Source organism: Scyliorhinus canicula, chromosome 1 (genome assembly GCF_902713615.1).
Source record: "Scyliorhinus canicula chromosome 1, sScyCan1.1, whole genome shotgun sequence".
Classification (NCBI taxonomy): Eukaryota; Metazoa; Chordata; class Chondrichthyes; order Carcharhiniformes; family Scyliorhinidae; genus Scyliorhinus; species Scyliorhinus canicula.
In genome coordinates, this window is record NC_052146.1 from 284,946,312 (window position 1) to 284,958,873 (window position 12,562).

Consider the following 12,562-nt stretch of genomic DNA (forward strand, 5'->3'; position numbering starts at 1 on the left):
ATTAAGAGTCAAGAGTCACGTGTGGACCAGACCCAAGTAAAGACGGCAATTCCCCTGTTGAATACAACCACATAATAGTCGGTGCCTTGTGACATGTGGGGGTGGAGCGAAGGAATTGTTGCCAACTTTATTGGATGGCGCTGTAGTTAACTGACTCGAATAATCCGTAGAAACTCAGTTACAAAACGTGTATCAAAGGTCAAAACAGTAAACGGGGGGGGGGGGGGGAAGAAATAAAATAACAGATCTAAAACTAAACTCAAAAGGGAAGCAACTCTTTCATTAGTTTCTGAAGTTCTCTTTTTGAGCCATGCATATTATACAAAACCACATTCTAGTTAAAAAAAAAATGAATTATTTTATTAAAAATTTCTAGCCAGATGATATTCCCCATTTTCTGCAGTGATCAACAACAATACATAATCCCATATTATTTTTTCACTAAGTATTCTGCAATGATTCACGTTAAGTGGCTATTCTCTAAGCAGCCAGAGACTTGTGTTACATTTTCCAAGTGACTAATATTCACGTGAATTTAGGCGGATGATGGGATACTTTATCCTCTTCTTTTCCATTGGGCCTCACACGATTGTCATGAGGTACAGGGTTCTCTCTGGCTGATGTGTTTTTTCTTCTCTCCCTTCCCGCGCCCAGTTAATTGATAACAGCTGATTGCTGTTATCGTGCGGGGAACAGTGGTTGCTGAGTGAGTGCTTGCTAAAGGGAGTAAATTTTTAAAAAACTTACTGTTGGGGGTTTCCAGTTGAATCCGGTCGGAGTGAGGACAGAGTGACTGCTGGGTAAGTAGTAAAGATTTAAATTGTTTGCGTGGGCCTATAACAACTGATTGCTGTTATCGTGCAGGGCGCAGTGGTTGCTGGTCAAGTGTTTTTTTAACCTGTATTTAAGTTGGGCGGTTCCTAAACCCGAGACACTACACTTGTAATGTCCCCCACCCTTCCACCTCCTCTAACCTAAGGGGTTGAGTGAATATCAGGCAAGCTCTTTCTTTCTTGTTTTCTTTTTCTTGTTTTTATCTGCAAGTTATCTAGGGGGGATGACAGGGAAGGCAGTGCAATGTTCCCCCTGCAGAATGTTTGAGGTGGGGTACGCCGTCACTGTCCCTGCTGATTTCACCTGAGGGAAGTGCACCCATCTCCAGCTCCTCAGAAACCGCGTTATGGAACTGGAGCTGGAGCTGGATGAACTTTGGATCATTCAAGAGGCAGAGGTGGTCATAGATAGTAGCTTCAGGGATGTAGTTAATCCGAAGAATCAAGATAGATGGGTAACGGTGAGAGGGGCTTGGAGGAAGCATTTAGTACAGGGATCCTCTGTGGTCGTTACCCTCAATAACAAGTATACCGCTTTGGATACTGTTGAGGAGGACGACCAACCAGGGGTAAGCCACGGTGAACGGCTCTCCAGCACTGAGTCCGTCCCTGTGGCTCAGAAGGGAAGGAGGGAGTGCAGGAGAGCAATAGTTATCGGGGACTCAATAGTTAGAGGGACAGATAGACGGTTCTGTGGCAACGAAAGAGACTCACGGATGGTATGTTACCTCCCGGGTGCCAGGGTCCGTGACGTCTCGGACCATGTTTTCAGAATCCTGAAGGGGGAAGGGGAGCAGTCACAAGTCGTGGTACACATCGGTACCAATGTCATAGGTAAGAGAAGGGACGGGGATTTAAAACAGGAATTTAGGGAGCTAGGGTGGAAGCTGAGAGCCAGGACAAACCATGTTGTCATCTCTGGTTTGTTGCCGGTGCCACATGCTAGCGAGTTGCGGAACAGGGAGAGAGTGCAGATAAACACGTGGCTGCAGGGATGGTGTAGGAGGGAAGGTTTCAGTTAATTGGATTATTGGAGCACATTCTGGGGAAGGTGGGACCTGTACAGACAGGACGGTTTGCACCTTAACCAGAGGGGCACCAATATCCTGGGAGGGAAATTTGCTACGGCTCTTCGGGGAGGGTTTAAACTAATTTGTCAGGGGGCTGGGAAAACGAGCTGTAGTCCAGAAGCCAGTGTTGAGAGTAGTGAGGTACTGAGGAGGGTATCAAGGTCGCAGGAGTGTACCGGCAGACAGGAAGGTGGGTTGAAGTGTGTCTACTTCAATGCAAGGAACATCCGGAATAAGGTAGGTGAACTTGGAGCGTGGATTGGTACCTGGGACTACGATGTTGTGGGCATTACAGAGACATGGTTAGAACAGGGACAGGAATGGTTGTTGGAAGTTCCGGGGTATAGATGTTGTAGTAAGAGTAGGGAAGATGGTAAAAGAGTTGGAGGAGTAGCATTGCCAGTCAAGGATAGTTTAACGGCTGCAGAAAGGCAGTTCAAGGGGGATCTACCTACTGAGGTAATATGGGCCGAAGTTAGAATAGGAAAGCAGCGGTCACGTTGTTAGGTGTTTTCTATAGGCCCCCAAATAGAAATAGAGATGTGGAGGAAGAAATTGCAAAACAGATTGTGGATAGGTGTGGAGGTCTCAGGATAGTTGTCATGGGTGACTTTAACTTTCCAAATATAGATTGGAACCTCTATAGGTCGAACAGTTCGGATGGGGCAGTTTTTGTACAGTGTGTGCAGGAGGGTTTCCTGACACAATATGTGGATAGGCCGACATTGGATTTGGTACTGGGTAATGAACCGGGCCAAGTGTTAGATTTGTTTGTGGGAGAGCACTTTGGAGATAGTGACCACAATTTAGTGTCTTTCATTATTGCAATGGAGAGGGATAGGGCCATACGGCAGGCCAAGGTTTATAATTGGGGGAGGGGTAATTATGATGCAAATTGGCAAGAATTAGGGAGCATTATATGGGAACAGAAACTGTCAGGGAAAAGCACAAATGAAAAGTGGAGCTTGTTCAAGCAACAAATACTGCGTGTCCTTGATAGGTATGTCCCTGTCAGGCAGGGAGGAAATGGTCGTGTGAGGGAACCATGGTTCACAAAAGAGGTTGAATGTCTTGTCGAGGAAAAAGGAAGCGTACGTAAGGATGAGAAAACGGTTCAATTGGGTCGCTTGAGGGTTACATGGTAGCAAGGAATGAGCTAAAAAAAAAGGGCTTAGGAGGGCTAGGAGAGGACATGAGAAGTCCTTGGCGGGTCGGATCAAGGAAAACCCCAAGGCTTTTTACTCTTATGTGAGAAATAAAAGAATGACCAGGGTGAGGTTAGGGCTGGTCAAGGACAGTAATGGGAACTTGTGCATGGAGTCAGAAGAGATAGGAGAGGCGTTGAATGAATATTTTTCTTCAGTGTTCACCAAGGAGAGGGGCCATGTTTTTGAGGATGAGAGTATGATACAGGCGGGTAGGCTAGAGGAGGTAGATGTTCTGAGGAAGGATGCATTAGCAATTTTGAAAAACCTGAGGGTCGACAAGTCTCCTGGGCCAGATGGGATATATCCTAGGATTCTTTGGGAGGCAAGGGATGAGATTGCAAAGTCTTTGGCTTTGATCTTTGGATCCTCACTGTCCACAGGGATAGTGCCAGAGGACTGGAGAGTGGCGAATGTTGTTCCTCTGTTCAAGAAAGGGAATAGGAATGACCTTGGTAATTATAGGCCCATTAGTCTGTCTTCGGTGGTCGGTAAGTCAATGGAAAAGGTCCTGAAGGATAGGATTTATGACCATTTGGAAAGACTTAATCCGGTATAGTCAACACGGATTCGTGAACACGGATCTTGCATCATAAATTTGATTGAATTCTTTGAGGAAGTAACTAAGTGAGTAGATGAAGGTAGAGCAGTTGATGTCGTATACATAGATTTTATTAAGGCGTTTGATAAGGTTCCCCATGGTCGGCTAATGAAGAAAATAAGGCGGAGTGGGATTGAGGGAAATTTGGCCAATTGTATAAGTAACTGGCTATCAGTTACATGGTGGATGGAAAATTTTCAGACTGGAGACCAGTTACCAGCGGTGTACCACAGGGATCAGTGCTGTGCCCCTGCTATTTGTGATTTTTATCAATGACTTGGAGGAGGGGGCTGAAGGGTGGGTCAGTAAATTTGCTGATGACACCAAGATTGGTGTAGTAGTGGATGAGGTGGAGGGCTGTTGTAGGCTGCAAAGAGACATTGATAGGATGCAGAGCTGGGCCAAAAAATGGCAGATGGAGTTTAACCCTGAGAAGTACGAGGTGATTCATTTTGGTAGGAAAAATTTGAATGCGGATTACAGGGTCAAAGGCAGGGTTCTGAGGAATGTGGAGGAACAGAGAGCTCTTGGGGTTCATGTGCACAGATCTCTGAAGGTTGCCACTCAAGTGGATAGAGCCGTGAAGAAGGCCTATAGTGTGTTAGCATTTATTAACGGGGGTTTGAGTTTAAGAGCCGTGGGGTTATGCTGTAACTGTATATGACCCTGGTGAGACCACATTTGGAGTATTGTGTGCTGTTCTGGTCACCTCACTATTGGAAGGATGTGGAAGCATTGGAAAGGGTGCAAAGGAGATTTACCAGGATGCTGCCTGGTTTGAAGGATAGGTCTTGTGAGGAAAGTTTGAGGGAGCTAGGGCTTTTCTCTTTGGAGCGGAGGAGGATGAGAGGCGACTTAATAGAGGTTTATAAGATGATGAGGGGGATAGATAGAGTGGGCGTTCAGAGACTATTTCCTCGGGTGGATGTAGCTATTACAAGGGGGCATAACTATAAGGTTCAGTGTGGGAGATATAGGAGGGATGTCCGAGGTAGGTTCTTTACTCAGAGAGTGGTTAGGGTATGGAATGGACTGCCTGCTGCGATAGTGGAGTCGGACACTTTAGGAACTTTCAAGCGGTTATTGGATAGGCACATGGAGCACACCACAATGACAGGGAGTGGGATAGCTTGATCTTGGTTTCGGACAAGGCTCGGCACAAAATCAAGCTGTTCTATGTCTATGTTCTATGTTAATACCCAATAGCCCAGTTGAAGACAGTCGTTCTTTTTGCCAGTGCTGCCCTGGTTGTAATCTGCTAGTAATCAGAATAAGGATGAAAACCCTGAGACGGGCTAGCTCTATCTCGGAGAGAACAATTTAGTGCATTCACCCACTGAGCCACCACATAAAGGTGACAATTCTATGCAAGACAAAACAGGAATATCGCAGATTTTGCAGGTTCAGTATCATCGTAAAGATAAATGGCATCTACAGGTTTACATTAAACAATGGTCAATAGGATCTTCTTTAATTTATTATAAATATGTCACCCTGATGTGGAAACAATTATTTATCTTATTTCATCGTCATGTGCGGATCAGGTATCAGCATGCAGATATCCGAATCATGTTTTGATTGGCGGTCTGAAATATCTCACAAAAAGACTTCCCAGGTGCTTTCTTCTCATTGATGTTAAGGGGGTTCTTGATTTAATTCAGACCACTGAAATCTAGGTGCACCTTCAGCCAGTGTATTAAACTGGTAATTTATTGGCAGCTTCATGTAGGACAAAATGTTTGCTAAATTATATTTAAAACGGTTTATGGTTATTAAAAGATATCTAATATTGCACACCCCGTGCCTTTAATCTCAAACTGAGGATTTAAAATGTTATTTTACTCTATTTAATGTTCTCTTTAGAATTGCAGTAAAAATGTAAGCTGAAGTTCTGTTGTTTACAAACATACTAAACATGTAAAACATTTCAGTTGTACATGTACTTTGATCATGTCTGTTTAAGCATCACTGTATATTCTCAATGTTACTGTATATTTTTAATGAATCTTTAATTGCATCTGTTTCCACATTACAGTAATTTAATTTCCCTATCTTTTTCAAACTACATTGATTTTTAAAGGTTTTAAATACAGACTTTAGGGGGTTAAATAAAGTTTTTCTTAAATAATTGTATGTTTTTTTTCTTTAGTGTTTTCTTAAGATTGCTGGTAGTTTTTAATCATATTTTAATCATATAAAGTGAACAATATTCTGTTGAACCTTTTAGCTGATTCAAAAACTGATTTGTAAAAATGGTCCTACTTGCATTCTGCAGAAGTTGAGGGTATTTTTATCCTGCTCAGGCACTAATGAGAACGCTATAATTAGATCAGTCTACAGTAGAGAAGCAGTCAGAATAGACAAATGTAACCAAGATGGGAAAGGGCCTTTGTTATGCACTTGCTTCATGGTGTTGTCAATCATATCCAGGTTAGAGCTATACCTCTGTCCTACCTCCTGGGTGTGAAGCAAGAGACCTGTAGTCAATTCAGGAACCCTGTTAAAAAGTCCTCTAAACTCATTGAAGAAAGCTTTTAGAGGCTCATTTTTCCTCCAAAAGATGTCAAGATCATTACTTCATCCAGAAGCCCAATTTAATACATCCAAGATGTACTTGAGTCTTGTTCCACAGGCTTGTTAGATGGTTGGTGTTTTAGATGGTTAATATTCCAGCTGGTCGCATCGCCTCAAATACAATGCTACTCTTTAATTGTCTATTTCAAAAAAAATTTAAGTTTATAGATGCAGAGTGGGGTCCACATTTGTGGACACCGGTGCTCATTCAAGTGAGACTAACTACTCACTTGATATGCAAATCTGGATCCTGGCCTCAATGGGTGGGATCCACTGATTTACCTTCATCCACATGCTTGGTCATCTCAAAGTATTCAATAAGACATGTAAGGCAAGACCTACCCCTCACAAATCCGTGCTGACTATCCCTAATCAAGCAGTGTCTTTCCAGATGCTCAGAAATCCTATCCCTCAGTACCCTTTCCATTACTTTGCCTACCACCGAAGTAAGGCTAACTGGCCTGTAATTCTCAGGGTTATCCCTATTCCTTTTTTTGAACAGGGGCACAACATTCGCCACTCTCCAATCCCCTGGTACCACCCCTGTTGACAGTGAGGACGAAAAGATCATTGCCAACGGCTCTGCAATTTCATCTCTTGCTTCCCATAGAATCCTTGGATATATTCCGTCAGACCCGGGGGACCTGTCTATACTCAAGTTTTTCAAAATGCCCAACACGTCTTCCTTCCTAACAAGTATCTCCTCGAGCTTACCAGTCTGTTTCACACTGTCCTCTCCAACAATATGGCCCCTCTCATTTGTAAATACTGAAGAAAAGTACTCGTTCAAGACCTCTCCTATCTCTTCAGACTCAATACACAGTCTCCCGCTACTGTCCTTGATCGGACCTACCCTCGCTCTAGTCATTCTCATATTTCTCACATATGTGTAAAAGGCCTTGGGGTTTTCCTTGATCCTACTCGCCAAAGATTTTTCATACCCTCTCTTAGCTCTCCTAATCCCTTTCTTCAGTTCCCTCCTAGCTATCTTGTATCCCTCCAGCACCCTGTCTGAACCTTGTTTCCTCAGCCTTACATAAGTCTCCCTCTTCCTCTTAACAAGACATTCAACCTCTCTTGTCAACCATGGTTCCCTCAATCGACCATCTCTTCCCTGCCTGACAGGAACATACATATCAAGGACACATAGTACCTGTTCCTTGAACAAGTTCCACATTTCACTTGTGTCCTTCCCTGGCAGCCTATGTTCCAAACTTATGTACTTCAATTCTTGTCTGACAGCATCGTATTTACCTTTCCCCCAATTATAAACCTTGCCCTCTTGCAAGCACCTATCGCTCTCCATTACTAAAGTGAAAGTCACAGAATTGTGGTCACTATCTCCAAAATTCTCCCCCACTAACAAATCTATCACTTGCCCTGGTTCATTACCAAGTACCAAATCCAATATGGCCTCCCCCCTGGTTGGACAATCTACATACTGTGTTAGAAAAGCTTCCTGAACACACTGCACAAACACCACCCCATCCAAACTATTTGATCTAAAGAGTTTCCACTCAATTTTTGGGAAGTTGAAGTCACCCATGATTACTACCCTGTGACTTCTGCACCTTTCCAAAATCTGTTTCCCAATCTGTTCCTCCACATCTCTGCTGCTATTTGGGGGCCAATAGAAAACTCCCAACAAGGTGACTGCTCCTTTCCTATTTCTGACTTCAACCCATACTAACTCTGGGCAGATCCTCCTCTAACTGCATTTCTGCAGCTGTTATACTATCTCTAATTAACAATGCCACCCCCCCCCCCCCCCCCACCTCTTTTACCATCCTCCCTAATCTTATTGGTGATACCTCGAGCAGGAACTGACGCAGCTCTTCGCTCATAAAGCACGAACCCCTGTCGCTGTGTACGTAGTTGGGGAACCCGAACAGGGTGAAGATGCTGTGCAGAGCTCTGATGACTGTGTGGGAGGTCATATCGGGGCACGGGATAGCAAAGGGGAAGCGGGAGAACTCGTCGATGACGTTCAGGAAGTACACATTTCGATTGGTCGAGGGGAGTGGCCCTTTGAAATCGATGCTCAGGCGTTCAAAGGGCCGGGATGCCTTTACCAGGTGGGCCTTGTCTGGTCTATAGAAGTGCGGTTTGCACTCCGCGCAGATCGGGCAATCCCTGGTGATGGCTTTTACCTCCTTGGTGGAGAAAGGCAGATTTCGGGCTTTGATGTAGTGGGCAAGCCGGGTGACCCCCGGGTGGCAGAGGCCATTGTGGATAGCTTTCAGGCGGTCGTCTTGTGCGCTGGCACACGTGCCGCGGGACAGGGCATCTGGGGGCTCGTTGAGCTTCCCCGGTCGATACATAATATCGTACTTGTAGGTGGAGAGTTCAATCCTCCACCGCAGGATTTTATCATTTTTAATTTTCCCCCTTTGTGAGTTGTCAAACATGAAGGCAACCGATCTTTGGTCGGTGATGAGGGTGAACCTCCTACCTGCGAGGTAGTGCCTCCAGTGTCGTATAGCTTCCACAACTGAGGAGTGTCAAAGTTCGAAAGCGGAGAGGGTTCGGGAGAAAAAGGCGACTGGTCTTCCTGCCTGATTTAGAGTGGCTGGGAGAGTGACCTCTGAGGCGTCGCTCTCCACCTGGAAGGGGACGGATACATCCACTGCCTGTATGGCCGTTTTGGCGATGTCCTCCTTGATGCAGGTGAAGGCCTGGCGAGCCTCAGCTGACGGAGGAAAGCGTGTGGCCTTAAATAGTGGGCGGGCTTTGTCTGCATACTGACGGACCCACTGGGCATAATACGAGAAGAATCCCAGGCACCTCTTGAGGGCCCTGGGACAATGAGGGAGAGGGAGTTGTAAGAGGGGGCGCATACAGTCCGGGTCGGGGCCCAGGACTCCGTTTTCCACAACATAGCCGAGGATGGCTAGTCTGGTTGTGTGGAAAATGCATTTCTCCGTGTTATACGTGAGGTTACGTTTCTGGGCAGTTTGAAGAAATCGATGGAGGTTGGCGTCGTGGTCCTGTTGATCATGGCCACAGATGGTGACGTTATCCAAGTACGGAAACGTGGTCCGCAGCCCGTACTGGTCCACCGTTCGGTCCATTGCTCGTTGGAACACCGAGACCCCATTCGTGACGCCAAAGGGAACCCGGAGGAAATGGAAGAGGCGGCCATCTGCATCGAATGCCGTGTAGTGGCGGTCCTCCGGGCGGATTGGGAGCTGGTGGTATGCAGACTTCAGATCCACCGTGGAGAAGATGCGGTACTGGCCGATCTGATTCACCATGTCTGCAATCCTGGGACGGGGGTACGCATCGAGGAGCGTGAACCGATTAATGGTTTGGCTATAGTCCACTACCATTCGGAATTTTTCCCCGGTCTTGACTACCACCACCTGAGCTCTCCAGGGGCTGTTACTGGCCTCTCTGACCCCCTCACGTAGGAGCCTATGGACCTCGGTTCTGATAAACACCCTGTCCTGCAGGCTGTACCGCCTGCTGAGTGACTACGGGTTTGCAGTCCGAAGTGAGGTTAGCAAAGAGTGGAGGGGGGTCGATTTTTAGCGTCACTAGACTGCAGGTAGTGAGTGGGGGTAGGGGCACGCTGAATCTGAGTGTAAGGCTTTTGAGGTTACACTGGAAGTCGAGCCCCAGTAAGAGTGGGGCACAGAGTTCGGGCAGTACGTATAGCTGGAAGTTTGAGTAGCTGGCGCCCTGAATCGTCAGGGTCGCGACGGTGCACCCTTGGAGGTGAACAGAGTGTGATCCTGAAGCCAGGGAGATAGTTTGCCATGCAGGGACAACAGGGAGCGAACAGTGTCTTACCAGGTCAGGATGTACAAAGCTCTTGGTGCACCCGGAGTCGAAGAGGCATGGTGTACAGTACCCGTTGATTTTAACGATCATCATGGAGTTGCGGAGGTGTTTTGGACGCGACTGGTCCATAGTGACCGCGCTCGGTTGCGGGTAGTCGGCGGCTCGATCAGTTGTGCTGGAGTGGCCCCGTGATGACTGTCCGCTGAGGTCGTAGTCTTCGAGATGAGTTTCAGAGGTTGAAGAGGATGGAGCCCAAGATGGCCACCCCCGTGGATCGCACGTGGCGGGCGGCGAGGAAGATTGCGGTCCCCATGAGTCGCACGTGTCGGGTGGGGGCGGAGTCGGCATACAGGCTGCAGCATTACGGGGCCTGCGGGCCTGTGAGTTTGGGAGGCGAGTGCTCTGGGCTGTGGGTGAGTTTGGGGTAGGAGTTTTCTTCGCCAGGCAGGCCCGGGCATAGTGTCCTTTGCGACCGCAGCTGCTGCAGGTCACGTTGGGGGCCGATCAGTGCTGCCGTGGGTGTTGGGGCTGCCCACACAAATGGCACACTGGCGCTGCATAGTGGGTGGGTGGCCGCGCAGCGCAGGCCTGGGGAAGTCGCTGGTCGGGGGCCCATGATGGGGTCGCTTGGTCCGCGGGAACGAGGTGATGCTGTGGAACGAGACCTCCATGGTTGTAGCTAACTCTACAGTGTCCTCCAAGTTCTGGGCCCCTTTCTCAAGCAACCGCTGGCGCACATAGTTGGTCCTGAGCCCTGCCATGTATACATCACGGACAGCGAGTTCCATATGCTGGGCGGCTGATACAGCTTGATATTTGCAGTCCCGAGCTAAAGCTTTTAAATCACGCAGGAATTCGTCCAGCGACTCCGCGGGGTGCTGGCGGCGGGTCGTAAAAATGTGACGTGCGTCGACCTCGTTGATGGGCCTCACGTATACGAGGTAGTACTGTTAAGTTGAGTAGAGATACGGTGGCTCATCCTTCCTTGCGTGCAGTAGGCTGAGTTTCTGCTCCTCCGTAGTTTCTGAAGTGCTTGATTCAGCCAGATAGGCCTTGAAACATCTGAGCCAGTGTAGAAAGATTTATTTTGCCTTTGCAGCCTGCAGGTCGAGTTCTAGTCTGTCAGGTTGAAGGGCTGATTCCATAGTAGTTTTCTTCAAGTTTCCTATTAAATTGATGAGACCATCAATTCACAAGACACGTGATTGGAAGTGAACAGTGATTTTAATAGTCTTACAACAGAGCCTGTCTGTGACAAGATGAACTGGCAGCAGGCTCACGACTGTGGGAGGAGCCATGGGCAGAGCCAAGGGTGGAGCCCAGTACAAACTCCTCATCTCCCCCTATGGGCAGAGCCGCGCAACGGCTCGTATATAGAGCTCACAAGGACACAATACATATGATACAACACAGTGTGAATTACTAGGTTTATAATTCACCACACTCCCTAAACTCGTTTATTACCTCCACACCCCTTTTCCTACCTACGTCGTTGGTACCAATGCGCACCACACCTCCCCCCTTCAGGATCCTGAAGAGACGATCCGAGACATCCCCGGCCCTGGCACCCGGGAGGCAACATACCTTCCGGGAGTCTCGCTCGCGACACAGAATCTCCTATATATTCCCCTAACCATTGAATTTCCTATTACTATTGCTTTTCTATTCTCCCCCCTTCCCTTCTGAGCCTCAGTGCCAGAGACCTGGCCGCTAGGGCCTTCCCCCAATAGGTATTCCCCCCCCCCCAACAGCATCCAAAACGGTATACTTGTTTTGAAGGGGAACGGCCATAAGGGATCCCTGCACTGTCTCCCTGTTTGTTTTCTTTCCTGTAAACCAACTACTCTTGTCCTGTACCTTGGATGTGGCTACCTCCCTGTAACTCTTCTCTATAACCCCTTCTGCCTCCCGGATGATCCGAAGTTCATCCAGCTCCAGATCCCTAACACAGTCTTGGAGGAGCTGGAGTTGGGTGCACTTCTTGCAGGTATAGTCAGCGGAGACACCGCTGGTATCCCTCACCACCCACATCCTACAGGAGGAGCATGCAACTGCCCTAGCCTACATCCCCTCTTACCTTACAGAATATAGCTGCCCTGTTGACCAAATGGACCTCTGCCCTCCGACTCTGCTCCCAGTCAGCTGCACTCTCTGTAAACTCCTGGCTCCCTTCTCGCTCTTTGTGAAAATGAAATGAAAAGGAGCACCTTGCTCCCTCCTCACCTAACTCCCTCAGTCACCACACTCTCACTATAGCACTCAAATGCACCAAATTCAGCACTCCCTCAGTCACCAAACTCTCACTATAGCACTCAAATGCACCAAATTCAGCACTCCCTCAGTCACCAAACTCTCACTATAGCATTCAAATTCACCAAATTCAGCACTCAGTGCAAAGTCTGCACTGTAGCTTGATCCCTTTTATACTGTGAATCTGTTCTCTGAAAACTGGCCTAATCCAATTAACTAATTAACATGCTCCAGCTGCAAGTACCT